This window comes from Oryzias melastigma, linkage group LG16 (genome assembly GCF_002922805.2).
Source record: "Oryzias melastigma strain HK-1 linkage group LG16, ASM292280v2, whole genome shotgun sequence".
Lineage (NCBI taxonomy): Eukaryota > Metazoa > Chordata > Actinopteri > Beloniformes > Adrianichthyidae > Oryzias > Oryzias melastigma.
Window position 1 is genome coordinate 23,712,906 of NC_050527.1, and position 27,233 is coordinate 23,740,138.

A 27,233-nucleotide genomic window follows, 5' to 3' on the forward strand; every position below is an offset into this window, starting at 1 on the left:
GGGCTGATCGCATGCGACGGTAAACTGCGGAATGAGGTCTGACAACATACATATTATGTTTTTGGTCAATATTTTTTGAATTGCTCAGAAAAAGTGTTCCTAATGTTTTTTATGTGTTAGATTAGAGCAATGTGGACCTGATGTTTTGTTATGGTTTTTTTGTTATTTAAGATTGAAAACATTTCATATTTCAGCTCCCCGATAATTACCGGCCCTCTCGTTCCCTAAACTGGTTTCTGAAAGTAATACCAAATAAGTCCACCAGGGGGCGCTTTGCGTTAGCACGACAGTGTAAGGATGCCGTCACGAAACCGTCATCAATTTTTACCAGACCAGTATGTTTTTAGCCTAAATACCTAAAAACATGGTGGCGTGGGTACATTTATCATGTGCTCTCATCATAAACTCCACTGACAGATGAAAAACTTATGACGACGGCAGAGCGGCCGTGAGCAAACGGGTCCGAGCTTTGTTTGTATTTTTCTAAAGTAGAAGCAGACCGTGAGTGCTGTTTGTAATGTAACAAAAACATAGTTTATAACGGCGGTAACAGCAGTAACCTGTCCAAACGGTGCTCTAAAACACACCAGATAACCGCGGAGAGGTGTGTAGCGTCTGTCCAAAATAGACGTCCAGCTGTGTTTTTGATCTAACAGGTGTGTATGCTAGCGGTACACATGTGAACCACGTGACTAAAGTGTTGATTATCAAAGCTAAGTGCAGGAAATTTTAATAAAATGAGTCGGAATTGAATATGAGTACCAGCATTGTAAAAAAAACAATGATCAGATAATATTAGCAAGCTGAGCATTAATTGGGCCTCAATAATAAGAAATTAACTGAAAGAAAATGTAACATTAATTAAAATGTATCTTTATTCATTTTTTTTATTCATGTTATAATTGTAAAGACACATTAGTAGTTATTTAGTTTTATTTTAATGTTGGAAAGGGCATCAAATTAACATTTTTGTTTTTAAATTGTTCTAAAAAAAAGGTTTTGAAGGAAAAAAAAAATTGTTTTAAAAATAGTTATTTATCACAGATCATTGCAATGTCTGTTATATTGTGATACTATCGGTATCGTCATGTATCGTGAATCACATTGTATCGCGGGTTGCCATGGGATACCCAGCCCTTCTTGTTAGTGTATTTTAAAGGTTAGATGTCTTTTATTTTAGGCAAACTTCATTGAGCCATTTTTTGTTGTAATTTGATATTTTACACAATGTCACCAATGTCACAAATAACATTGTCACATAATAATAGGTTAACTAGATTAATTAATTACAGGTCAAGATTAATTACACAAAAAAGCAATATATATTTTTTTTAAATTTTTCCCAAATTGTGAAATATTAAAGAATGATATAAAAAACGTTTTGGATGCTTATCATAAAATAAGTGGAACTTGAAGGCCCAGACACGTAAAAAAAACAAAAACACAAAACCATTCTGACATAAACTGTTATTTTCTGATTTTATTCAAACCAGTTTTTATACTGTGAAATATTTGATCCACCTTGACCTTAAAGTGATCTTGTATCCTCGCTGTCAGACTTCTGCAGATACTGTAAGTCATTAACACAACCCATTTTCATCAAGCTAAAGCTTTCTTGAACTTTTTATTACAACAGTATTATACAGCTGATGTTTTTGTCGACATTATTAGTAGAACCCTTTGTATTTTTTTTAGTCCGTCTATTTCTCTTGATTACATTTGATTTAAAAACCTGAAAAGACAAACCTCATCTCTTGTAAAAATAAAGAATAGCTTGAAGCTCTTGCAGCTGTTTTTACATACTTAACATGCTGGTTTGATCTTATGAACTTGCAGTGGTATAGATGTAGATGAAGCTGATTATCAGACACTGAATATGGATTATTTCAGCACAACAACACGCAGGGATTGGTGTTGATGAACCCATACTAGCATCACCTCTGATCTTTTCAGTTCCCCTCCTGCTGTAGCGGTGCTGCTTTGTGTGGGAGGTGAGATGATCAGGATTTGCAGCGACACATCGGCAGCAATGCCTTCGCACAGGTCTCAGCCTGTTGCTGAATCACACCTTTAAAGTCATTTTGTGGGCACAGCGAGGCCGTTGGGCTCTGGGCCGCAGCTCCACAGCTGGCTCGCCCCAACATCTCTGCTGAAACTTGAATGCCAATTATTCCCAACACCTCCCTCCCTCCGCCTCAGCAAAGAGAGATGGATGAGAAACCAAAGCAGCAGAATAATACAGAGCTGCACTACTTCTGTAGAACTTGTTCAACAGATGTACGGTTCTTCTGAGCGCTTTAGAGTCGAGGCCACGCATGAGAAATTCTACACATTACATGAAATCAAACATTTCTGGAAAAACAAACAAAAAAACATTTAAAATAATAATTACCTCACCTTCGTTTATTTGATTAGTTGAATGCATCTAGTGTGTTTTTCAGACTATAAGTCAAGTTGTGGCAGCCAAAAAATGCAAAAAAAGAAGAAAAAATATCATGTTTCTAGTATATTAGTGCAAAATATAAATGGTTAAAATAGCCAAAGAATAAATAACAGGCTAACAAGTCACTTCAAATCACTAAATTTGTCAAATTCTTCATCTTCTGTGTCGCTTTTAAACAATTTTGTAGGGGCCTATGATGATTCTTCTATGTTGCTGTCAGTTGCAAATGCTTAAAATTGTACGAATGGATTGATCCAATGTTGCATGTTGATATTTTTGCACCACTAATGTTAGCTTCAGGATGTAAGAGTGAGCGTGGAGAGTTCTCATCGAGGGGAGTGTGTGTGTGTGTCTCCGCAGTCCCGCCCGCAACCCAGAATTGTATTTCTAATGAGCTGCTGCCGCTGTGCGTGAAATACGTCTTAAAGTGTTTTGATTTGGGCTAAAAACTTCATTATAATAAATAAAAGATCACTGGGAATTATTTTTCGATAGAAAAAAATATGAGACATTTCGCCACTTTTCTCCGTGGCAAAATCAGCAATTTTTGCGTAACCACTTCACAATGTAAATGTTCTGTAAATTACAATACGAAGCTGCTTTTCTCTGTGACAAAATCCACTGGATTTACATTAATTGCTTTAACAGTTAGTTACAGTAATTAAAAGAATGTTAACACTGAAGCTAAAGCTCCGGTGTTAATGGGTTAACCTGGTCAGCCGAAATGCAACTGGGTCATTGGGTGGTCAGCCATTTTTTAGTTGAGGCCATGTCAACCTCCTGCTCCATCTAAGAGGAGCCACTGCCTGTTCTCCCAAAAAAGGTCCAAATTACCAGAGGGATATCATTGTGACCTTTGCCCTTCTTGCTTCCGTTTACTGTAATATGTTCAGCAGACGTGTGAGAGTCTCACACAGGAAGAACTCTGCTGCTGCTGCTGCTGCTGCTGCTGCTGCTCCTGGGCTGAGATCAGCGGGTCCTATAGGAAATATCTGATCCTGTTAAATCTCCTCACTTTGTGAATTCTGCTCAGGTATTTGACTGTTTTATGTCTGGATGAAATTCACTTAAGTGTGGCAGAAAGAGTGAGAGAGCATACATTGATTTCAATTAAGGAGAGCCATGTTGAGTAAATATAAACGGCTTCAATGTTTATGTTTTGGATTTTTCTCTGATCACACCTGTGTTCCTATCTCTAACTTCCTCAACTGCTTTGCATCAAGATGATTGTGAAGAAATTTTTACCCAAATGTTTGAGGATGTTTGTTCTCCGCTGGTCTGTGTCCAGCATCAAACTTCCACAGACGTCAATCAAAACCTTCACAGCTGCACACTAATGCTCTGAACATGACAAGTTGTAATATTAAATCCATATATGAAGTTTTTCCATAATCCATCCGTCACAATCTAAATAGATTAATAATGTGTCCCCAAAAAAGCACCACAAAATCAATCATGTTGGTCAATAACACCATTCAGGTCAACATCTTCTAACAAACACACAGAAATCTCTGCATTAAATAACTCCTTTCAGCTGCGGTCACCCTGAACATACAACATTTAAGGTGGTCGGATTGATTTTCACTCCATTCAGAGTAACATGAAAGCTGCATCAGTTTAGTGAAATCAGGCGGAATGGCGGCTCAACACCTACTGCTTACTTTCTAAGGTTTAATTATTAAATTCGGCCTTTATTTGCTTTAATTTGGTGATTCACATAAAAACAAGAGTTTTAAAAGTTATTGAGAAAAAGTGAATTTAGAAATTTGATTAATATGATTCAGTAACAATTCATTCATAATTTGTGGATACCGATGTGATTCATAGATGATATTGGTTCATGTTGAACAATCAATCCAGGACATCATTAGTTCACTTTTGAGTTATGGTAAAATACATCTACTGTAACACAATCCAAATGCTGTTTTCCAATATTGATTAAATTAATTTATTTAATTTAGAATCAATTTTATAATTATATCAGACAGATCTGGTTGGATCTAACGAATATAAATTGATTAGGTCAATTAATCATTACACCTTTAATTTTGGGTCTTTAGAAAACTCATGGGATTACAGTTTCACTTCAGCTCAAGATTATCTATTGCTGCAGTTCCCAAACTTTTATTTTTTTATTATTTTTTTTAATGATGGAACCTACAATAAAAAATAAAAATAATAATCCCGCTCCACCATAAGCAACACAAAGGACATTTATTTGTGTAGCAAATCCTTTCAAAGGGCTTTACGAGACGTGAAAAATAAAAAAGTTAATGGATCTGTTTGTCTACAAGTGAAAGCATCAGAATTGTAGCAGAGAAGAAACTTCGGCAGTTGCTGCGTCACAAACCACAGCTTTTTCAAACATCTGCTTTTCATCTGCTTATCTAACATGGTTTGAATAAAGAAGCATCCAAACATTTTAATTTAAAATGATTGTATTTGTGTCCTCAATCATGAGAAAAATGCTACAATAACATGTTAAAAACACCAAAAATGACATTTTCATTGGAGTGTGCCTTTAACCAGTTCCACCAACACTAAAGCAAAACACACTCGCTTAAGAGAATCTGAAGAACAACCTTTGAACTTTTATCTGAAGTAAAATAAAACAACCTTGTTTATTCTGTCATATAGAGAGAATCTCTGATCATTCCGTTGCTCTTCTGTGAATCAAACGTATTTCACACATTATCAAAAAAGGAACATCTCCTCGGGGAATTCCAAAAGATCAGATCTTAAAACCCAAATTGACACAGATGACATCGACAGTCATGAGTTTCCATAAAGTTCCCCCACAGACACAGAGGACACTGTGTACAAGTTTACGTTTGTTAAAATAAATCCTTTTGTGATAGGAGATTATAGTATTTGGTGGTGCACCTACCCTGATTTTACAGAGTTTGAAGGAAAAACGTCCCAGTTCTTGAGAACAGCTTTAGGTGATGCTCTGTCACCATGCGTGGTGTTGGTAAAGAGTTGGAATCTAAAAACGTTTCTTTCTGTGAGAACCATGCAGGCGTGTTGATGTCAGCAGCGTTTGACCAGAGGTCTGTTGATGTCTGCGATGCATCAGGATGAACGCAGCCATCCCACTGCCAGATGATTAATAGCCGGCTGTAAAAGAGGCTCTCCACTATGTAAAAGAGGTGCACGCAGACGTGGCACTTTCATCAATCAGACATGGAACTGCAGTAATGATGTAAAACACAGAGAGAGGAGCAGGCTCTGTGTATACACAGCAGACAAACATTGACAGAAGGCCTTTTTTGAGTGTTTTGCTCCATCTGTGTTGTAAAGTTAGCCTTAGGTGCTTCGATAAATCATCGGGCTGCTTGTGGGTCTTCTCTGTGGCTTCAGTCAGTTGGATTTTGTTCCACAACGTTGCCATGACTTCCCTCCAATTTCCTCGTTTTGCTCCGACGGCAGCATCAGGGTCTTAATTAAAGTAACGCCTGGAATGTCACATTCGCACTCGCTGACAAAAGCCCAGCGGAGCTCCTCGACGGCGAGCCTTGATCAGCTCAGTCAACACTGTGGAAGCCCTGGAGATCATTTTTGGGGAAGGTGTGATGCCCCTGACGGTGGAGCCGTTTTGTTACGGCAGAATCAGACAGATGTGCTGGGATTAGAGTTATGAGACAAAAGCATCTTGATGCCATTTTCAGGATTTGATCAGGAGATTGTCTAAAAAAACAGAATAAAGATGGCTTCTTTCAGCTTTACTTTGTTGTTGAGTTACCTGAAATAAAAACTTCCTGGTGATACATTGTGAACTATGACCTGTAATAAATGGTATTATTCTGATCATGGTTTACGCGGTCTCCCACTCTTTCTTCAGAAGTAGACTCACTTTTTCAGTGGTATTTCAGGGCTATTCATGTAGTTATGCTTCAAGTCCCACTCCAATCATCTAATGATCTATTGTAAAAGCATTCTTGGTTGTCTTTTAAATATAATTATGCAGTTTTTAGCCAAAATTAAAAAAAACATTGTTTTCTGGGACATAGTTTCTGCAGAGCGACAGTAGTTCATCAAAAATTCACCTTTGAGTTGTGGGCGGGACTGTTGCCTTCCCATCATCCATCTGTTTGCATGCTATTCTATGGAAGTTTTTCTGTTCCATCAATTCTACTTTTTTTAAAGCTTTGAATTTCCCCATGACACTAACGTCACGTCATTGTCACGATTTGATTGGCTGGATATCGATGTCAATAAACTTGTTGTTCTGGTGAGACAGATAAAGTGAGGTTTTTTCCAGCAAATTTCTGGGTCAAAAAAAAAAATTCCGAAAGAAAATTTAAAAGTTTTAAAAATTCAGAATTGAAAAAGAGAAAAACTTCCATACTATTCTGCTAGCTTGCATCTCCTAACAACTTTCAACAATTTGAATAAACCAAATTAATCAGAAATGCAATTTAAGATTACTTTTCTTTAAATATGTCCTCCATCATGAAAAAGTAGATGCCACAAGAACAAATTAAAAACACAATTTTCATCCGAGTAGGTCTTTAAGGCACAACAAGTTGGAGACTGAATGTGTACAGAGTGTTTTATTTTACTACTCTTTTGCTAAACTGACTGTCATGTGTTGCAAACCTTAACAAGGGTAGAATACTTCAAAATTCAGCTGCTTTGACCCCCATGGATGGAGACTTTTGGGACTAGATTTTCAACATTTCCATCAATCACTGGCGTCTGCCTCATTCACTTAAACTCGTGTTGACAGAAGGAGCAGCTCCTCCATTGCTGCTATCGCATTGGGTTACTTCCATGCTCACATTCCCAGCGCTCCAATCTGCTGGTAGTTTGAACATTTTCCATTGTGTTCAACACTTAAGCATCTAAGAAAAAAAAAGTCACACTTGGAAACGTGGACCAGCTAACCAACTTCCCCTTTACTCATGGTTCATTGTAACATTAGGGCATGAGACATCTCTCTATAGCTCACAAAATCCAGCTGCTCAACTGTATTTTCCAGTGCTGCACTTCTCCTGACACCTTCTGTAGTTTGGCCGGGTCTCATCTCTGCCTTCGTGCTGCCACCTTCTCGTTGTCTCTGCATGTGGCCGTTCAGTCATGGCAGCTCTTAAAGCACAAGATGTGGCGCAACCCCGGCTGTTCTGGCAGATAAGCTTCTGCCTGCATTCCTGCAGCTTGTTAGCCAAATAGACCTGCCCTGTCACCAGCGTTCACCCTCCGGTGGGGGTTTGCCACTTCAACGGGTCTGCTGACACCTTCAACTTTACAGACTATGACCCAACGACCAAAATATCCAAATCTCCAAAACAAAACGCAGAACTCTCCAAAGAATCCATCCAGTCACTGGGAAAATGACTCCTTCTGTTTCTAGGAGATTAATATTTAATCCTTTGTCACCGACCTTTATTCTATCTCCTGAGGATGCTGGTTATAATGTCAGCACACCTTCCAGATGGAAGTGGACTTCATTCCAGATCACTTTCCTTTTTGAATCAATTTTGAGTTTCATCCACAGTTCCTAAAAGCTTTCTGTCCTTACAACACCAGAGTGAAAGTGTTGGAGAAACTTTTTCGTTTACTTTCCTTTCTTTCTCAGTGAATATGATAGGCATTTCATTCTGTCCAAGAATTCTTTGGAATGGATTTCCTTTCACATTTGGTGCTTTTACTGGGTTAACATCTGATTTTCTTTCAGTATATTTTCATTACATTGTACCACCACCATCTAGCATAGCTGTATAAAACATACTGAATGTATTGCTTAGCAAACATAATGCACTGAATGAGATTGTCCTGTGGGCAGAAATGCTTTAACATTTTCTGGTTTACTTGGCCCACATGTAGAATTTATGCTTCTTTGGCACTGCCATTAATCTTGTACAAATACATCTAAAAATCACCAAAAAACCTTACAGCAACTTTCACTTCAATTTGAGATTGCCACTAACAAAGTATTACTGCTTTCTTTAACTCTAAATAACCCTTTGTATCTTATTTGATACATGAATTTCTGAGACTCTTTGCGTTTTGAACATGTTTTTGTAGTATTTTTCTCATAGTAGAAGACCTATATAAAATAATTTACTATCAAAACTGCGTTTCTGAGTATTTCTTAATTCAAATCAGAAGCAGATAAAAACCGGATGCTTGAAAATGCTCAGACTGATGATGCAGCTACTGAAATGGGCGTGCCAATTCTGAAGTACCCACTTGTTGACAAATAGATCTGTTAGCGTCTTAGTTTTCCTCATGTGACCTTGTATCCATCTCAAATATCTCTGATATTGGCGCCGTTGTTTTGCTATGCTAATGTTACCTTAGGGTTGTGAGAAGCTGTAAACAAAGTCTTGATGGGGTATTAGCAGAACTAACTTCCGTGAAAATACTCCCACCCATAACCCAGAATTGTATTTTAATGAGCTGCAGAAAATATGCCTTTAAAAGCTAAAAAAATGGCTAAAAACTGCATAATCATAATTAAATGTCCAGTGGTAACGATTTTACAATAGAAAGACATACAGTGAGACTTTAAAAACCCATTTTATGTAGTTTGATGGATTTTTATTTCCTGTAGTACATTGTCTTTCCATTGGGGGCAGTAGAAGGTCTTTCTCTGTTCTTTTCAAAATGGCTGCTTCCATGAAATCTAAAAACACATTGGGTGGGAAAGGTTTAGCCAATTTTTAAAACTTAAAAAAAAAAAAAAAAAACTTTAAAACTATGATGCTTTTTTTTTTACTTTTTTGGATCTTAAATTAACATTGTTTGTGGAAACTTCCTAAATCTACCAAATATCATAATTTAAGCTATCTATATCTCATAAAAAATGATAGCGTGCCCTCGTTTATTGCAGAGGTTACACTCTAATAGGTAAAATCCTTGAATCCACAGATTCTAGATGTTTTAAGGCTGGAAAAACCCTCACTACACACCTGATACACGTTTCTCTCTTGTTACAACTCTCAAAGTTCAAACGGAAGTAGAAAAGTAATCTCAGAATTTTAGAACAAAAGCAAAGATCTGCTCATGAATTAAGATTTATGTAGAATCGTCAAACTGAACACATTCTGTACAAAAGACCGCACGGAGGAGATTGATTGACAAGATCTACAGCCAATCAGATGCAGACAAAGTGAACTGCAACATAGTGAGGGACCACTGCATTGCAAAATGTTTTTTTAGGATTTCCTGAAAAGGTTTAGACATCTTAGTTAAAAAAATAATAAAAAAATCTATTATTTGATGTAAATAGACTTAACATGGTTGATCATTTTTTAGCCTATTTACTTCGATCTTATAAAATAGAGTAAATATGTAAATGTTTTCCCTGAACAGATTGAAATTGTGATTTTGTGGCGAGTAATGGGCAGCTTTTCTCGTCTGTGTCGGACCATCACATGCTCTGCATGCAAACCATGGAGCTGCATTCTTCTCTGGCATCCGTGGGCCCTCACTGTTGTAATCCTTTAATTGATTTATTACCGCACTGATGACGGCCATAGCATCAAGTTGTTTTTGGTGACAATCCAATCATCTCTGCTGTCATGGAGACCATCCATCCCCCGAGCGGATATGAAAGCCTGTTGCCGGGTGGAGAATTTACCGCCGTGCAGGAGGAGCCATACAAGGTATTGCCTTGTGAAAAGTGCAGTGGTAAAGGTTAATAATAAGCAGCTGGGTTGTTGTGTGGCAGATTGAAAAGGGAATGATTTTGTGGGGAAGGCAGGGGCGGTTTGAGATGTTTTTAAAGTGTGAGGCTGCGTGTTGAGGCGCAGTGTTGTGCCTGTTTTTTTTCCCGCCAAAGGTTTCTCTTGGCAGCAAGTCTTCCAGCTGACCTGTCAGCATTAGTCAGCCTGCAGGGCTGTGAAATGACCCACCGCAGGGCTCACCTGGGGCCCCGCAAACCTTTTCAGCTGTTCCCTTCACACTCTTGCTCCCCAGCTATGTTGTATCACGCTCCCCCTCTCAGCTTCTCTGCTGCTTTATATCCACTTTACTGCACCTCAAACCCTCACATATTGCACTTTTCTGCACAGCCTGACATGTAAAGTTTCTTTTGGATGAAATATTTAAAGCCTTAATAGGAAGTGAGTTCATGAAAGAAGATAAACAAAAATGTCCAACAAACAAGGACAACTTATTTCACCAGCCCTCAGTACTTCTAAGTTTTGGCTTGTCTTTTGAAGTCAAAACACAAAGCTCTTCAGGATGGTTTGATATTTTTCTTTTGTAAATTGATTCCTCTTTTCTCAAGACAGTCGTGCACCTCCTGCAGAACCTGCAGTTTGAAAGCTTCGAGTGTTGTGAAACGTCTGGAGCTGTATTCTGAGAGCACACTCGTGGCGCTCTGGACCATAACCCCGTGCTTTTCCTCTGATGGCGTGATGTTTGATGGAGAGATTGATCCTCATGGAGTGGGCACCTTTCAAGCTGACAAATGGCAGCACCAGACTCTGGGAGCCATTAGCAGACTGAGCGGGAGACGAGTCGAGCCCAGGCTTTCCAAAAAAATCTTTCCTCCTTCATGAAGTCAAGCCCATGCCAGGGCGCAGCATGGTGGTGGGTGGAAGCACAGAGTCATGGTCCTTCTGGCCTTCACTGCCACCAGCCAACATGCTGACACCAGGCAGACTTTTGATCTTTCTTGTGTTATCCTTTTCAAGAAGAATAAAAAGGTCCCAACTTTATTTCAAGGAAGATTTCTATCACATTTATTTTCCTTTTGACTTTTCTCTTCATGTGTCCCCAAAGAAAATCAGACAGTTTGCAGATATGGATTGGCATCAGAGTTGAGACAAATGGCCCCCAGGCCTCAAACGCTCTGTATATACCCTCTTGGGGGGTCATGGCACTGAGGTAGGGCGGTCAACATCTGATCCGGAGATCTTGGTGCCATCAGTGTGTGAAAAGATTAATGAGAGTGTGACTGTAAAGCGCCTTACCTTAATGAATACAGAATCAAAATGAATACATTAAACCATAATCTTTATGCTCTTCTTTTATTTCATGACATGCAAAAAAATATTGTATTTGGCCTGTGGACCAGGATCCAATCTAGATTTTAGCCCTTTGAGCAAAAACGTTTGGTCATCCCTGTTCTAGGGTTTTGAACAATCCAATTAGCTGACCTAAAATGGACCCAGGACATCTTTATCCCAACCTTCCACCAGTGTGACTCAGAGATAAATACCTGAGTGCTGAATAGTGCAGGTGAAGTTTTCCAGATCCCTCGTGTTTCCTGTAGGATCATCAAGTGTAAATTAAATGTGTACAAACAGAACAAGAATTAATCTAAAATCTTATTCACATATCAGTTTCATGAAGTTCAGCCCTCTCTTGTTTTTCCACATCAAAATAAAGTGAACATCATAACACACTCTATGCTCGCATGTCTTTGCTAAATTCAGTTTTTCCACACATTGGACTGTAATGATGGTTGATCATTTTTTGCTCCTGTTGTTTGTTGTCAACCATGATGGTTGTTTATTTGCTATAGTAAAATAAATCACCATATTTCAATCCTAATGGTATTTTCCAGATTGATTATGAATTATCTCATTTTGGGATTATTTTTTAATGGTATAATTAGATTCAATTAACAACAGGTAGATCAATCTGGTTGGACGTTAGGAATAGAAATTGATTCATCAATAAATAAATTGTTACACATCTAAAAAGCAGCATTTATCATTTTTGCAAAAAAGTGCTGCTAAATGTTTATTACACTAAGTTGATAAATATTCTAAAAACTTCCTTCTAGTAAGTTCTGAAGGAAACAAGTCATCACTCTTTTTTTCTATGGTAAACACTAAAACTATTAGTTGAGATTTTATCAGGAAGAAATGTTCTTGCAGCCACATTAGCAATGACTTAAATAACAACCCAGTTCTTCCCTTCAGTAGATGTTAAATGGAGGAAACTTTAAATGTAAAGAGGAAAACAGAATCATTGGAACTTTTTATGTACTTTAACATCATTTGGAAACTGCTTGGCTAAGGTGCAGCTAAATGAAGTTGCTTCATCGTGTCTTGCAACACTTGAACGTGCTTTAAAACTTAAACACCGCATGTCACGCGAGTGAGGGAGAGAATGCCGCTTGACAGGAACTGGGAGATGCACATGTTGATGTAGGAGGAATGCCGTCTGACCCAAGCTGGAACCAACCAGCTGTGTTGTGATGAGAGGTGGGCCACAACTAAAACAACCTTTTGAGAAATCTTTTGCACTGCAACCCATGTTGCTCTCCAGTCTCCATTTTCTCCATTTCCAAGTCAAATAAGTGAGTATTTCTCTATTTTTCTCCTGGTGTTTTTGGTTAGTTATTCTGTCAAAAGTAAATTATTGGTAGGAAAGTGTCTCAGGGATTTAAAATCAATCTTATTACACATGAATGACTGACAAGACAAAAAGCACAAAGACCTCAAAAGTTTAAAGTTCCTTTTCTAAAAAAAAAAAAAAAACACTAAATTAATGAGTCGTAATTACTATTACCTGACAATTGATTTAAAAAGAAGTTATGTAAATGAGGAAATCATCTGCAAAAATGGAATCTAAAAGCAAAAAAAATATATATATATTTTTTTTCAAGAAAAAAATGTCTTATTTTCTGTCTTGCTTGAAAAATAATAGTTTCAATACCAAAATAATCTTAGTTTAAGAAAACAAGTATTTTTTCTTAAAATAAGAATTCTTAGTGAGACGATTTTTTTTACTCCATTGACAGATTTTTTGCACTTTAAAGAAAAAAAATCTGCCAGTGGGGTAAGAATGTTGACTCCTTTCTAAGGAGTCTGTTTTTGCAGTGTAACAATTACTACTAAACAGTTGCTTAACTTTTAAAGAAATTAATCTATTGAGAAAAAAAATGTAAATCCAGTTTTTCTCCTAAATGTACACAAGCAGGCAGTTGTTTATCTGCATATATATATATATGTGTGTGTGTGTATTGTGTGTGAAGTATCAGATATATAAATTGGTCCTTCTGCATGTCAATCAAGTGACATACTTCATGTTAAGGGTGATTTTTCATTGACTGATTTTTTTTTTTTTCCAAAATATATTTGTATTTCTTTTGGATTATTTATCTTTAATGGTCTGCGATCTGTCTACTTGTCCGTCAGGTCGAGCAACGTAATGAGCAGTCCTGATCGGGAGGGTATCAACATTTAAATTTAGGATGTTGCCTCAGTGGGTTTTAAATAATCTGGTAGAAAACAGAAATGATTTCTTGGATTTAACGTAAAAAATTAAAAATATTGATAAAAAATAATTAGTACTTTGTTCAAGAGAAGTGTATGCTGGGAAATGTGGGAAGCACAGGTGTGGACTTTTTTTCTAACTTGCCAAAAATTGTATTTGTTGATTAACTGATTTATTTATTTAAGCTTTTCTTCGTAATTGTTCTGTGGTATGTTAAAGTCTCTTTACCCGTCTTAATGTCTTGAACTTAAGCTGATAATTGACAGGAATTCCATCAGGACTCGGTCTCCTTATCCGACTTGTATCTTGTTATTAACTTCCTACATTCACGTCATTAATGAACTTTTGCCTTCCAAACTGCCTGCTGGATAGTCTTCATGTGCTGGCCTGTTTGAAGGATTTTTAACAATAGGACATTTCATTCACTATCCCGATGCTTTGTTTACTGAAGGGCTCTGCACACCTGGAAACCAGCAAACGGGAGCTTATGAGTGCGGCTACTGGGGGGGGGTGTCGTTGACAAGGCAACCAGAGCTCATTATCCCACCGTCTATGCTGGTCCACGGCACGCCATTGATGGCTGCCAGAGGAGAGTTTGGATCAGACAGATGGGGTTGTGGCCTGAGTCTCATACAAAAGACGGCTGAGCAGGAATGATGCATCCAGGAAATGACATGTCGCTGCCGTAATCCCAGATTACCTGTCTACCTCACTCTCCTTCACCGTGCGGCTGCATGTCGCATGTTCCCCGTCAGAAAAGATAACAAACAGCAGCGAAGGCCCAACTGTACCAAACTCGTTTGATGTTTGTTGTTGAGACAAAATTATCCTTTAAAAGGATCATTTCGGTCTGTGCTGACCAGTCTCAGACAGGTGGAACAGACAGGGGCGAGGTCATAAAAAAGGAAGGTGGTGTTGCATCATCACACTTTTGTATTCCTCATTCTGTCAGACCATCACTCCCATGGATGATTATAAGATAAAGCTTTTGTCTTACCGTGGAGCAAACATGCTGCAGTGAGGTACAGAAAGGTGTAAAAACAAATGAAAGATCCTTCACTGTCTGCTGCAGTCTGTGAGAGAGGAAAGAACTAGCAAAAAAGACTATTAAGTACAATTTAGCATGCTTCATAAAGGGGATAAAAAAACGTATAATGCAATCATCTCCCAAAGATGGATCTTTTTTATTGTTTCAGATCGTCTTTATCATCATTTATCCATCAGGGAATTTCTTTGTTTGTGTCCAAACTTTTAACTAGAGTTGAATTCATGTCTTCTATGACAAAGAAAATATCAAGCTCTTCTCCTGCAGTTCATACGGCCAGGAACCCTTAACCCTGGTTTACACTGAGCGGTACGGTGTGATTTAGAATGGTTCAGGCAGTTCAGGTGAGCGTTTCTTCTCAAAGATGGACCGGCAAAGTCGAGACCCGGAGTGTAGACGGATTGTGTAGCTTTGCGTCAAAGTTGTGCGACTACAGCAAAAGTGAAGCTAGCAACAATTAAGGTCATCCAGCAGCTCCTTTATTTCAATTGGCTTTTGGTACTTTGTAAACAAAGCATTTAATGTTGCTGACCAGATTGTGGGCAGCAAAGAGGAATACTGACGCTTTCTTGGCGCTTTTATTTTAATGACCTTCTGCCAATCAACTGGTTTCAATAGTAGCGTCTCACTAACCGGTTCCATTTTCTTTGGACCTATAACCAACCAGGCCCAAAAATAGTTCAGTTTGGCTAATGGGTCCATTTTATAATGGAAATGCTCAAAATACTGGATTGGACCGTACCCTATCACTCAGGAAACAAGGCTTTTAAGTACCTCCTGTGGCACAGAAGCAGGAAGATGAAAATAAGAAAAACATCATAAGCCCACAAAGCCAATACAACGGGCAATACAACGGCATTCGCGCCAGCTCTCCAGGCTGCCAGGCAGTTTACTACTGCACGGCAAGCATGGCGAGCTCCGTCGCCCAGGGAACACGCAGCCAGGGCACTAGCCCTCCCTAGATCTGCCGGGCGCCTGGGAAGCGGCGATCGCTAGCTTGCCAAGTTGTCCAATGGGCAGCTGGCTAGCGTAGCTATGGGGCCAGCTCCATGGGCTCTATGACAAGCTCGCGACCTGTCCACGATATATCCCACCTTTGCCCAACAATAACTGGGGCAGTCCCTGCGGCCCCTGCAGGTTAAGAAAATGTATGGAAGTTCAGGATAAAAATCCACTCACCAGGCCGCCATATTAAATCTCTTTTTCTACCCTTTGATCTAGTCATTAAAAATGAAAATGTCACGTGCCCAAAGCCGAGTCCCTGATTGGATGGTGCGGCGAGGTTGGCGAGACATTCTGATGCATCCACTTTCAGAAAAGTTGATCCATGCACATCTTTGATTTGTGAGGTTGCTCTGTGCCAACATTTCCACCCACAATCCAGAGATGTTAGAAAGCGACAAAGATTTTCTTTTTATTTTGACTAAAAACAGCATAATCACAATTAAAAGACCACTAGGAACACTTAAAATAGGAAAATAAGGTGATTGACTGTTTTTAGTTTTCTTCGGTTGTAGAATTAAATTACGTTCTTCAGTTTAAATGGGATTTATTAAGTTTAGATCAGTCATTAATCTACAGTTGAATGCCTGTCAGCAGCTCTTTACGTCATGGTGTTTTTATATAAACACGCCATTTTAGTCATCTATGTGCCGATCTTACCACCAAGGCATGGATCGTCTCCAACAAAATTCTAACTTGTGAAAGTTTTCAGTTTAAATCTGTTGCTGCAGGCATTCCAAAGGGATTAGATTTTTTTTTCCAATTTCAGCCACAGGAGATGCAGGTGAAACAACCTCCAAGGAACAATCCCGACTTCCATCTTCGCTGTTCTATTTCTACGTCTCCCCGACTTCTATTCTCAGAGTTTGTAAGGTGTTTGCATTTCAGTCTCTCCGCGGCGGGAAGCGTTCTGCTGCTGCTGTTTACCGAAGGGAACACCTTGTGTTTGAAAGAACGGAGCGGAGCAAAGGGATTTTGTGTTTTTTTGTTTTTTATTCACAGTTTGCTGTGGGATCACAGTGGCAGCCTGAAGAAATTTATGCACAAATTATCACTTAACTCGCAGAGCAGACTTTGAATCTTGGAGTTTTTAGGGTTGGAGAGGAGTTGCAGTTAACTTTTCATGTATGCAAACAACCAAGATGGAGAAGAATGTCATATTTCTGCATTTCTTTCCATTGTCTGACAGACTTAATGTTCTGTAGGTGTCATCTTTTTGTGTCCTTGCTGTTGACTCATCTTATGTACTATGAACAGCCCTAAGTGTGTTAAAAAGAAATCCCACAAAAAAAAAAAAAAATGAAAGAAATCCCACTTTTACCAAACCTATATGACACTATGGGAAAAACGAATAGCTTTGCAAGCTAATGTGTAAGAGTTTCCAGCTGGGAAAGTAGAGCAGCGATTACTGACCCGGCTGCCAACATGTTCCTTCAGCTGAGTTTTAAATTTACCCAGTGACCAAGCCCTCCTGCCAACAGATGTTTTTTTGTCCTCCCTGATGGCGTGATGACAATGCCAGGATTGACTGGGCTCAGACCGAGAGAATGATTCAGAGCTGGAGATGACATTTTTACGAATATATCGACTGCCATAAAGAAGTAAACCGCAACAAGAATTATGGATCTGCTCAATCCATCCAAAAATATATCTGTTTTAAAGAAAGAACTAGCATGAAAAGTTAACTTTATTAAAAAAAACAACCTAAAATTCCAAATAATGTCAGCTCAACATAAGGACATCATAATTAGGCTTACAAAATAACTTTGGTTTATGCGATTGACTGTTTTTCACTCAAAAACAAAAATGATAATAGATGTTTTTCAAAGTTAAGAACAAACATGTTTTACATAGCTGCACAGTAACAAACAATCAGTGTAGACACTACTTTAACAAAAATATCAGGCTGAGCTGAATCAGATAAGACGTGGCATCGTTGCATAAGAATTGACATCAGTAAGAAAAGGAAAGACAAGTGATGTAACAGTGACTGATGAAAAGCCAGCAGTGACCACGTCTCAGCAAAGGATCTCTGCATATAAAAAATGTTTTCAGGTTTTGCACAGCTGAGTTTCATTGAGGTGGCGATGAGGAAATGCTCTTTTCAGTACAATATCCTCTTTAATAAAGACACAGGTTGGCTGATTGGGAGTGTATGTGCGTGCGGCCCACAGCCTTCTCAGGTGATTTACGAGCGTGCCACTAAACTATTACATTATAGGCCCCAATCCTGTTCACTGATGGGGATAAAAGCAGCAAAGCTCTGCTGGAACATTACAAGTACATGTATCCTGTCTTAGTGGAAGTTCTCTCTTTCCTGATAAAGTATACAGGACTTCTAATCATGCTGTCCATGCAGGACTCGTAGCTCATTTATTAGCTGTGCTTGTGTCCTGTAGAGTTAACACATCATAATTAGGACGAGACATAGACCTTGTTTTTTTTAAACTTGGGTTACTGATTCCATTTACCCTGGATGGTTCCGACCCAGCTAAATGTAAAGTCAGTAATGCTAAGCTCACACCATGTGGATCATGCAAGACTGAGATTGTTCATAGTATACAGCATTACATGGTTTCTCAAAAGGAGAAATTCTTACAAAAATGTTCAGATCACCAACATTGTAGACATTGATCTGCTTCTCGTGGAGGATGTTTCAGTTTGGCCACTAGGTGGCGATTTCACTATAGCACTACACTTCGCCAATCATGAATTGGCTTGTTTCAAGTCCTCACCCCTTCCACTGAACGGGTGGAGAATCTGTCAATCAAACGTTCAAGGTGGGGGCCAGCAGGCACCACATCCTTTTACTGAGGCATCTGATTGGTCAGTTTATAATTTGAATAACTTATGATAAAGAAAAACATTTGTACAAAATTCGGATTAGCAAGAAGATGTTAAGAAGAAGAGCAAATGGTTATTCTGACAAGTAGTATGACTGAGTAATAGCTGTTTATTTCTCAATAGGAGTCTATTAGCTTGGTAAATCCTATTTGGAACGCAAAAGGGGGATGATCAGTCAGTCCAGCTCTCCAATGGTTAGAATGCGGGGTAACACTTTAGATGAGGTGCTGCAAAACACTTAATATGTTTATAAGGATAGTTCAAACATTTTTTTAAGCTTGTAAACAGTTTATTAATATGACCTTCATAGACAATGGTCTCACTTTAAATATTAATGAATCTTCCTAAATGTGTTATTAAACCTTATTTGGCTTATTGTGCTAATTAATGTCTTACTAACACACTATAAACACATTAATAATATTTGTTAATGTTAATAAAGCTTGTTAGGGAATCTTATTATAAAGTGTTACAGACTGCGGAAGCCCAAAGTCCACATTTAGCTTGAAAGTGTTTTATTGAGGCCGGTGTGAACGTAGTTTTAGAATTTACAGATGATATTCACGATGAGATGTAGACCCTGCTTTTTTATTTTTCAGGGACCTGTGCCATTTACTCTGGACGATCCCTGCCCAGATAAATGTAAGGTCAGTTAGGCGTTTTAATGTAAAAAGATGCAAGTGTGCGGTTTCTTCCTGCTCCACATGTCTCCAGAAAAAGTCTTGTTTATAGAAGAAGAAGAGTGAGAGGCCGACACAGCAAGGCCAGAGTTCACACAGCAGAGCAGCGCAGCTGAAAGGCCAGTTGTCAACCACCGGCGGGGAGAAAAGCAGTGGGGCATCAGCCAGAGTGGGTTGGAAAAAGGACGAGTCGGGGTCGCTTTCAATTAGCGCAGCGTGTTTTTGCAGCGGAGCGCCGCAGGGGCAGAGAGCAGGAAGCGGGGGGTAGCCTTGGGCGTAAGGAAGGAGAAAAAGGAGAGCAGGTACAGAACTTCAGGCACACAAGCATCTCAACCAGCTGCATTTTATAGTTGAAGGTGCCCAGCCCACAACCATAAAAGTGAAACTTGCTCTGAATACCGCTTTAATTATTTCAGTAATGTTTTTAGATAAGACGCTTTCTTATTCTCTTTTAGAGTATCTTTCCGTAAAGCAGTCTAAAGGTCAGCAGCCGCTCTTGACGGTGTCTGCATGGCGGCTGAATGTGTTGGCTGTTTTCTCCGCAGGGACAATGCCAACGGATTCCAGCGATGGCAGCCCAACAAAGCTCCATCTTAGCACGTTTGGTAAAGCAGTGGAGGCGAGCATAAGACCAACTTTGTCAGCTGCGAGAGATTGACTCAGAAGTGTCTCCCAGCAGGATGGAGGAGTGGAATAATTAACAGGCTTTACATTCCACTTCATGCTGACAACCCCTCCAGCACTCATTTGTGACACGAAAACGTGAAGATCTCTCACTCTCTACCATAAGGACGACTTTATGAGTTACGACGAGAAATAAGTGGGCCAAAAAAAGAACAGGCTTTATTACTGTCCTGCATTATTTGTAGTCTGGGTCTTGATTATAATGGGATGGATAACAGCTCATTGTGTGAGCTTTAGTCATATCCACTCATAGGGGCGCGGTGGGGTTTTGGGTTGTCGGGGCTGTGGAGGGTTGTAGAGAGGAGTGGCTGCATCTTTTGTGTTAACTTTTGGGGTCCAGATGATCCCACAATTCAATTGATGTGTGATCCCTCCCATGATAAGGGTTGAATAAAGGAGGACAGGATTTTAGGTCTCCCACGGACACCAGTGAAGATGAAAAATCCGTTTGGGGTCCAGATGACCCCATTTTTAAGGGTTACGAGGAGCGCAGGTGCGTCTTGCTGTTCTCTTGAGCCTCATACAGCCGCCTCAGGGGACATCACAAAAATGGAACTGACTCGGCAACGCACGTGAAAGCAACCAATGCTTTTTAAATACATGTAAATGCACATTTCGGGCTTCTGTGATGAAAGCTTTTAAGTTCACGTATCCCCACTAGTTTTTAAGTCAGTTTTTGGGCTCTTGCAGCATATATCAATGAAAGTTAAACCTGTTGAACTTTGACCAATCAGGGACCAGGATTTGGTAGTTGTTTGAAAATTGATCATGGAGGAGAAATTAACATTTATGCCCGGCTAACTTTATGACACCAAGCCTTTCATTTATTGGAATAAAGCAGTGACCAAAAATGCCTAATTTGCACCGCTTTGACATTTCTCACCAATCCTCTTCCCACTATAAGTCACATGACGTCAAATTATTGTTTTCAACACTTGTGCCAGTAGATCGAACTTCAGTCTTATGTTTGTCAACTAAACACTTTGTAGTTTTACTTTGAAAACAGGAAGCTACTATCACTTTCTGTGATAGTAGCGCTGCACATTTGACTTTATTATTTTTAGTTAGTGAACTAAAAATCTTTTTACTACACTGCTACTACACTGCATTCATTAAGATTGTGAATCAGCGATCTTTGATGTCACGAATATTCATACTTAAGATACTCCTTACAGCCCTAGTTGTGACTACGGCTTTAAAAAAATATATTCTTTCCTTCTGAAAAGTAAACATGACAACTATTAGTCTTAAAGCAGCAATGCATACTGGTACTCCTCCCGCTAAGATTTGATAGAACCTGCAGAACAGGAAATGAAGCATGTTCCACTGGGGGGGGCGGACAGGCTGGGACAAACAAAAACTGCTCCTTACATGAAATGCAACCCTTTTATAGTCCATTAGTTCTGCAGCTCCTCCATTCTCACTTGAATTAATTTGATTGACCGTCTTTTAATTTCTGCAGCAATTTAATTATGTTTTTTTAATAAAAATATAAATAAATCTATAGTTTGATCTGAAGATTAGATACTCATGATAATAATAGTGAGCATAAACAAGCATCTGTCAGGTATGCTCTTTTCATTCTTCGGTCAATAGGTCTGTTAAGACATAAAAACCCTCTAATCATCTTGTTCAGAAAACTCAGAGTAAAAATAATAAATACTCTAACAAATAGTTGCTAAACCTGAAGTTCCAGTTCTTTTCTGATGTTTTTAGAAGCCCGTGAGCAGTTTTTGTTTCTGTTGTCAGACTGAAGATGTTGCACAAAAACAGAAGTAGTTGCTTCCACTTTTTTGACTGAAATAGCTTTTGTGAGTGAGCCTGTAACTCAGGCGCCTGTTTTCCATGATCGTTATAAATAAGTGAAACTGGGCTGACATAATTTATAGAATCAACATGTGTGTAAAGACAAGAGGTACACATTTCTGCTTTGGTACATTCTGTCCAGATGACAGAAAATCCTGTTTGAATCCGTCAATGTAAACACAGTTATGCACAAATATGTTTCTACACCACTCAGTCCTGAGACTTCAGTTTCAGAGCTTTGATGTGAGCTTTATTGGTTTTCTGTGAGGGACTGTGGGGAGATTAGTGGAGCTCAGTCGGCGCACGTTCCTAAATGTCCTGTTTTCTAGTTTGAAATGGCAAAAGAAACGGGAGGAAGAGAAACTCTCTAGTGACGACGCGGGCGAACAACACGAGCGTTGTCATCCGGTAACAATGTGGTCGGCGCTGCAGAGAAAAGCCGAAAATTGAACTATTTCTTTGACCTTTTACAATGTAAAGTTGATTAGAAAGAGGTTACAAACAAGCCTCGTGGTCGACTTTTCCCCTTAATATCTCTGCTGATGGTCAAGTGTGTCCATCAATCAGACTGTAGGTTTGTAGCTCTTGAGGGTCAAAAGACCGGAGTTACAGACTAGTTTTATTTATTGAAGAAGATAAGGAAATTTTATGTGAAAAAATCTTGAAGGACGTTTTTCAGCGACGCTTTTTCCCTCCAACACTGCTCAGCTCCCGAGTCTATTATAGTCTCCTCCTTTAATGAAAGACTGTAATTAATCTAATTAGTAATCAGTCAACCATTGGGCCACCCACTCCGTCTGTGCTGATGGAGAATATAACAGGCCTGATCTTTGCATTATTAATGCCTCCATTCCTGGAGCCCAGCACCCTCCGATGGCCGCGGTCAGGGGCCATTGATCGCTGCCACAACCCGGCGAGCTCTGCAGGGACGAGCGGGAAATATTCCAGTTGGAGAGATGGAGTTTTGATGTTTCAGTGAGTTTGGCTTTCCATCCGTTTTTGTGTGATTCGAGTAGAAAAAGATTTCAACCAGTCGATGGGGAAAAATGTTCAGAGGAAACATTTGCCTGTTGATGCATGGAGCCGCTAAAAGTGGATATTTAGAAGAAAATGAAGATGATTTGATGGGTGTTAATAATATGGTGGCTCATTAAATAAATAGGGTTCGCTTTAAAATGCATTAATGCAAATGGGGCTGCTTTTAATGACCGTCTTAGCTAGTAGCACAACTTTTAGGATGTCGTAAATCCAGAAGTGCCAAGCACAATGTGGAAGTAAAACAATAGTAACCACATCGGCCTTCATCTTCTATGCCGCTATATGAATGCTTCATCTGACAGTTCTGACAGTTTATGTCGAAGTTTGATAACAGCAGCTGATCTAGTTAGCAAACATTTATGTTGGAGCTTTCTCCTTTCTGGTGTTTGTTCCAATTAAAAACACCCAACTCTCCAACAGGAAGATGATGTCTCTCTACATCAGGAGGGAAAATTCAAAACACACCTTAGATCGCCGAACAGGATAAACATTTATTGAACACTCTAAAACTACATTTTTAAAACTATAAAAACGTAACTTTTCAACATAATTATGAACTACATATATATAATTACCTGTGATAATGCTAGTATGAATGCTGTAAGCTCAATTTGGCCGCTGAAGGTGCTAGTGCTGATAGCTGAAGATGCTGAAATTGATGGCTACAAAGGCTGAGGCTGATAGCCAGCTAAAGTATTAGCTAAATACCAAAAAGAAAACAACTAGGGTTAGCCAAGACAGCTAGCATGATGCTGAAAAATTAAACTCCAAAATAACTTAAAAAATCTTAGTAAATGCCAAAATAGTCCAAACAGCTGGCAAAATGCCAATTTTTAAAACTTCAAACTCTAACTTCAAAACATAAATATGAATAAAAACAGGCAGAATAAATCAACTCAAACCTTAAATAACTTTCAAAATTTTACTCTCCATAAAAAATGTTTTGTCAAAAATATACAAGTTAAAAATGTGCGCAAGATAACATTGGGCCATTAATAAGAATAAAATAAAATGATCTGAAGAGCCGGATTGGATTACCCGGAGGGCCGGATCCGGCCCCGGGGCCTTAACTTTGACACATGTGCTCTACATCGTTCTTTTTAGTTTTCTGACCATTTTTTTTCACATGAGGAGTGTTAAAATGTGGAATAAATGGAAATAGTTTTGGTCTCATTGGAGTTGTTGGGTGCCCAAGTGTTCTGGTGGGTCTTACTGGCTGTTTTTTGTTATGCCAAGTCCACATGGTGCACTAAGACACTCCGGATCAGTAGCATCAAATCCCAGAGTATAAGGCTTGGTGTGCAGTCCAGAAGAGACCACCCGACAGAGTTATTGGAACCGGTGTCTTACGGACTCGCCAAGTTCCGGACACTGCCTCCAATTTAGTTGAGGTTTTGGGGTTGGTAGTCTACTTCCAGCAGCTTTAGCATCAGCTACAAGCTGGTTTCGTTTAACGTTTTTTTTCCCTTAAAGAACCTGCTAATTTTTCCAGTGAGACACCACAGAGCCACATCATGAAACGCTGTATGTGCCGGTTCCAACAGCATCTGTAAGCTGTTTAAAACCCGCTTTGGTGCGATCTGAAGAGAGCCACATTGAAATATGATTTTTTTTTTGTTTTTTTCCCCCTCAGGGTCTTGTGATGTATGTATCTTATAGGTTTTTAAATGTTGCTGTTAGTTTGTGCAGGCATCAGTCTGTGTTGACAGGGTTCATACTCACAGGGTTTGTGTTTCCAAACAGTCATCCAAAAACGGTTGTGAAAAAATGACATAAGCCTTTCGTGTAAACCCGTGTTTTGTAAAGCATTAAATGAAGATTTTAAAACTTCACAGATGCTTTGACTTCAGCTTACAGTCCACTGTCTATGGAGCTAAATTGGGGCCAATCTGATTTGAAACCCAAATAAACAAATTAAAGAAATATTGGTGTTTGCCCCCAAAAAATGTAAAATGTCAAAAACTTTTTGCTATTCTGAAATAAGCTTAATTATTTACAGCTTCAAATGTTCTGGGTTTTTTTAGGTTTCAAAACTCAAAACTTTTTTTTTTTTTAATTTTCAAAGCTTTTATTTCACTTACAACTCTTTTTTTTTCGTTTTAGATTTTAACAGTTTCACATTCGAAAATAATATTACAAAAAAATAATCACAAAGTAATTAAGTTTATTTTATAATAGCAAAAAGTTTTAGACATATTAATTTGATTTTGGCGAAACACCAATATTTTTGAATTTGTTTGATTTTGTTTTCAAATAACATCGGCCCCAATGTAGCTCCATATCTGTTCACTACAGTTACATATCTAAAAATGTAAGTCATTGATGTTGGCCACAATACCAGCTCCCTGTTGATGTAAATGTCCCTGAACAAACCATCTCTCCAAAGTGTTTGTGCATACAGAGCCAGAAAGCTGTTTTGGAGTTCTTATTAAACTGTTGTTTGAATTCTTACATCTGTGAGCCTTACATCATGAAAAACTCCCATCAAGATATTGTGTTGTGGAGAGATCCTGATTGTCTTGATTTATGAGCAGATGAACATCTGCGGTCTCTCCTTAGAGGTTTGGGCGTGGGATGTGAGTCCTCAGAGGCTTCATGGAAAGGTCCTACATACACACACACACATATTTATTTATATATATATATATATATATATATATATATATATATATATTAACAAGAATCATCTTTTCCTTCACCAAACCACTTCCCATGACTAAGTCCTGCTATCTCTTGGCACAGTATCTGTAACATTTCCAGCTCTGAATTGCACCTCCACACAGGTCAAGTCTCCGCTCACAAACACATTGAAGCTGTCACACCGCTCTGCTTAATTTACGCCGGCTTGTGGTTCTTAAGTATTTACAGGCCTTCAGTGGCTTCATGGTCCCGCGATGGCAGTGAGCAACAGTGTTGAGCTCACGGCAGCTGCAGTCAGCTGTCTCTTTCAGGAGGGATTAGGGAGCAGACTCAGGTGCTGCTGTGCTGGTGAGTCAGTGGACACGCTTCATCCGCGGCCGGGGATGTGAGAGATTGCACCGCGGTCGCCTCACTTTTCACTTGAGTGCCTTGTTGGCTGCAGATGTGCAAATGTTAATGTAAAGTCTGTTTCACATGCAGTGAGCTTGGTTACAGGAAATCCATAGGAGGGTTGATGTGAGTCATCCCCGATCGTCATACAGTACTTTTGTGTGGGTTTTGGGATTGCTGACTTCACAACTTTTCACTTACAGGAAGTTCATCAGTCATGCATACCTCTCAGCATGACTGCGGTTGGTCTGTGGATAAAAGCAATACAATCGAGAGCCAAAAAAAAAATATAACAGAGATGATATTCATGAATGAATTTCTGAAGAAGAGAAACAAACTTGAGGTGAACGAAGAATTTCATAAGGAAATGAATTTGGCTAATCTTTAGTTTTTACATCTTGTTTTTTTTCTTGTCTGAGCTATTGAAGAAAAAAGGCCCAATCCGGACACACTTGCACTAAAAATGCCCTTCAAATGGAGGAAACGGGAGAAGGGAAGATGTCGGACTGGGCCAAAGTTTCAAATTGTACTGAATTATTTGAAGTAAGAATTAAATATTAATTATACTCTGATGTGCAATCAATCCTCGGCTACTTAAAATATATTTTACACTGAATATTTAGACATAATTTGTTTTCCAGACCTTAACTTCAATACATTTTTTCTAACTGGACCGCCTTCAATTTTAGTTGAAGACTCTTGTCGTAAGAGGAAAAAAAAGCTTTAATTTAAATTGAAAATACATATATATATTTTTAAAAAAAGAACATTTTGGAATTTTTATTTCAAAACTTTGACTTTTGTTCTCATTTTTATACCCATTTCACCAATGGGTTGATTATTTAGGGAAAACTGCAAACACATCAAAAAATCATGGTAAAACATTTGGCCGATACTTAAACATAAAGACACATACAATAGGTATTTGTATTGAATATTGTTATTATCTTATATTTTCTTTAATAAAGGAATTTGAGGGGACAGTTTATTTGAATAACTAATGATACCCAAGAATCTTCAAGTTTGGGGGGCCAGTTTAAACAGTTTAACGGGACCCTGGACCATAATTTGCACACCCCAGGTGCAGGTTTTACCAACAGCATTTTTTTGTCTGCTCTTGTTTCACAACAATTTGAATAAAGAAATACTCAGAAATATAATTTTCAGCTTAATTTTATTTATTTGTGTCCCCCATTATCAAAGAGATGCCAAAAAAAAAAACACGCTTAAAATACCAAAAACACACTTTTTTATGGGAGTGATTTAAAAATAAAAAAAAAATCTTCTGACCTTTGTTTGTTAGTTTGTTTGTTTTTTCCTTTTTTTAACATCGGGGTAAATAATAAGGTCATATTAGGAGCAACAATCTGTAAAAGCCATTTCCTGGTTTTTAATGCAGAATGTCTGAAAAAGCGCCACACTTTACCATGTGTTCAGGAACATTAAACCACATGGTGCATCTGATGTAAATTACAAATGC

At 38.7% G+C, this 27,233-nt stretch overlaps 1 protein-coding gene across 1 annotated transcript in view; it reads left to right on the top strand.

Moving 5' to 3' along the window:
* Positions 1-27,233, top strand: part of sema6e (sema domain, transmembrane domain (TM), and cytoplasmic domain, (semaphorin) 6E) — a gene marked incomplete in the record, with an annotated part of 183,495 nt that overhangs the window by 56,753 nt on the left and 99,509 nt on the right.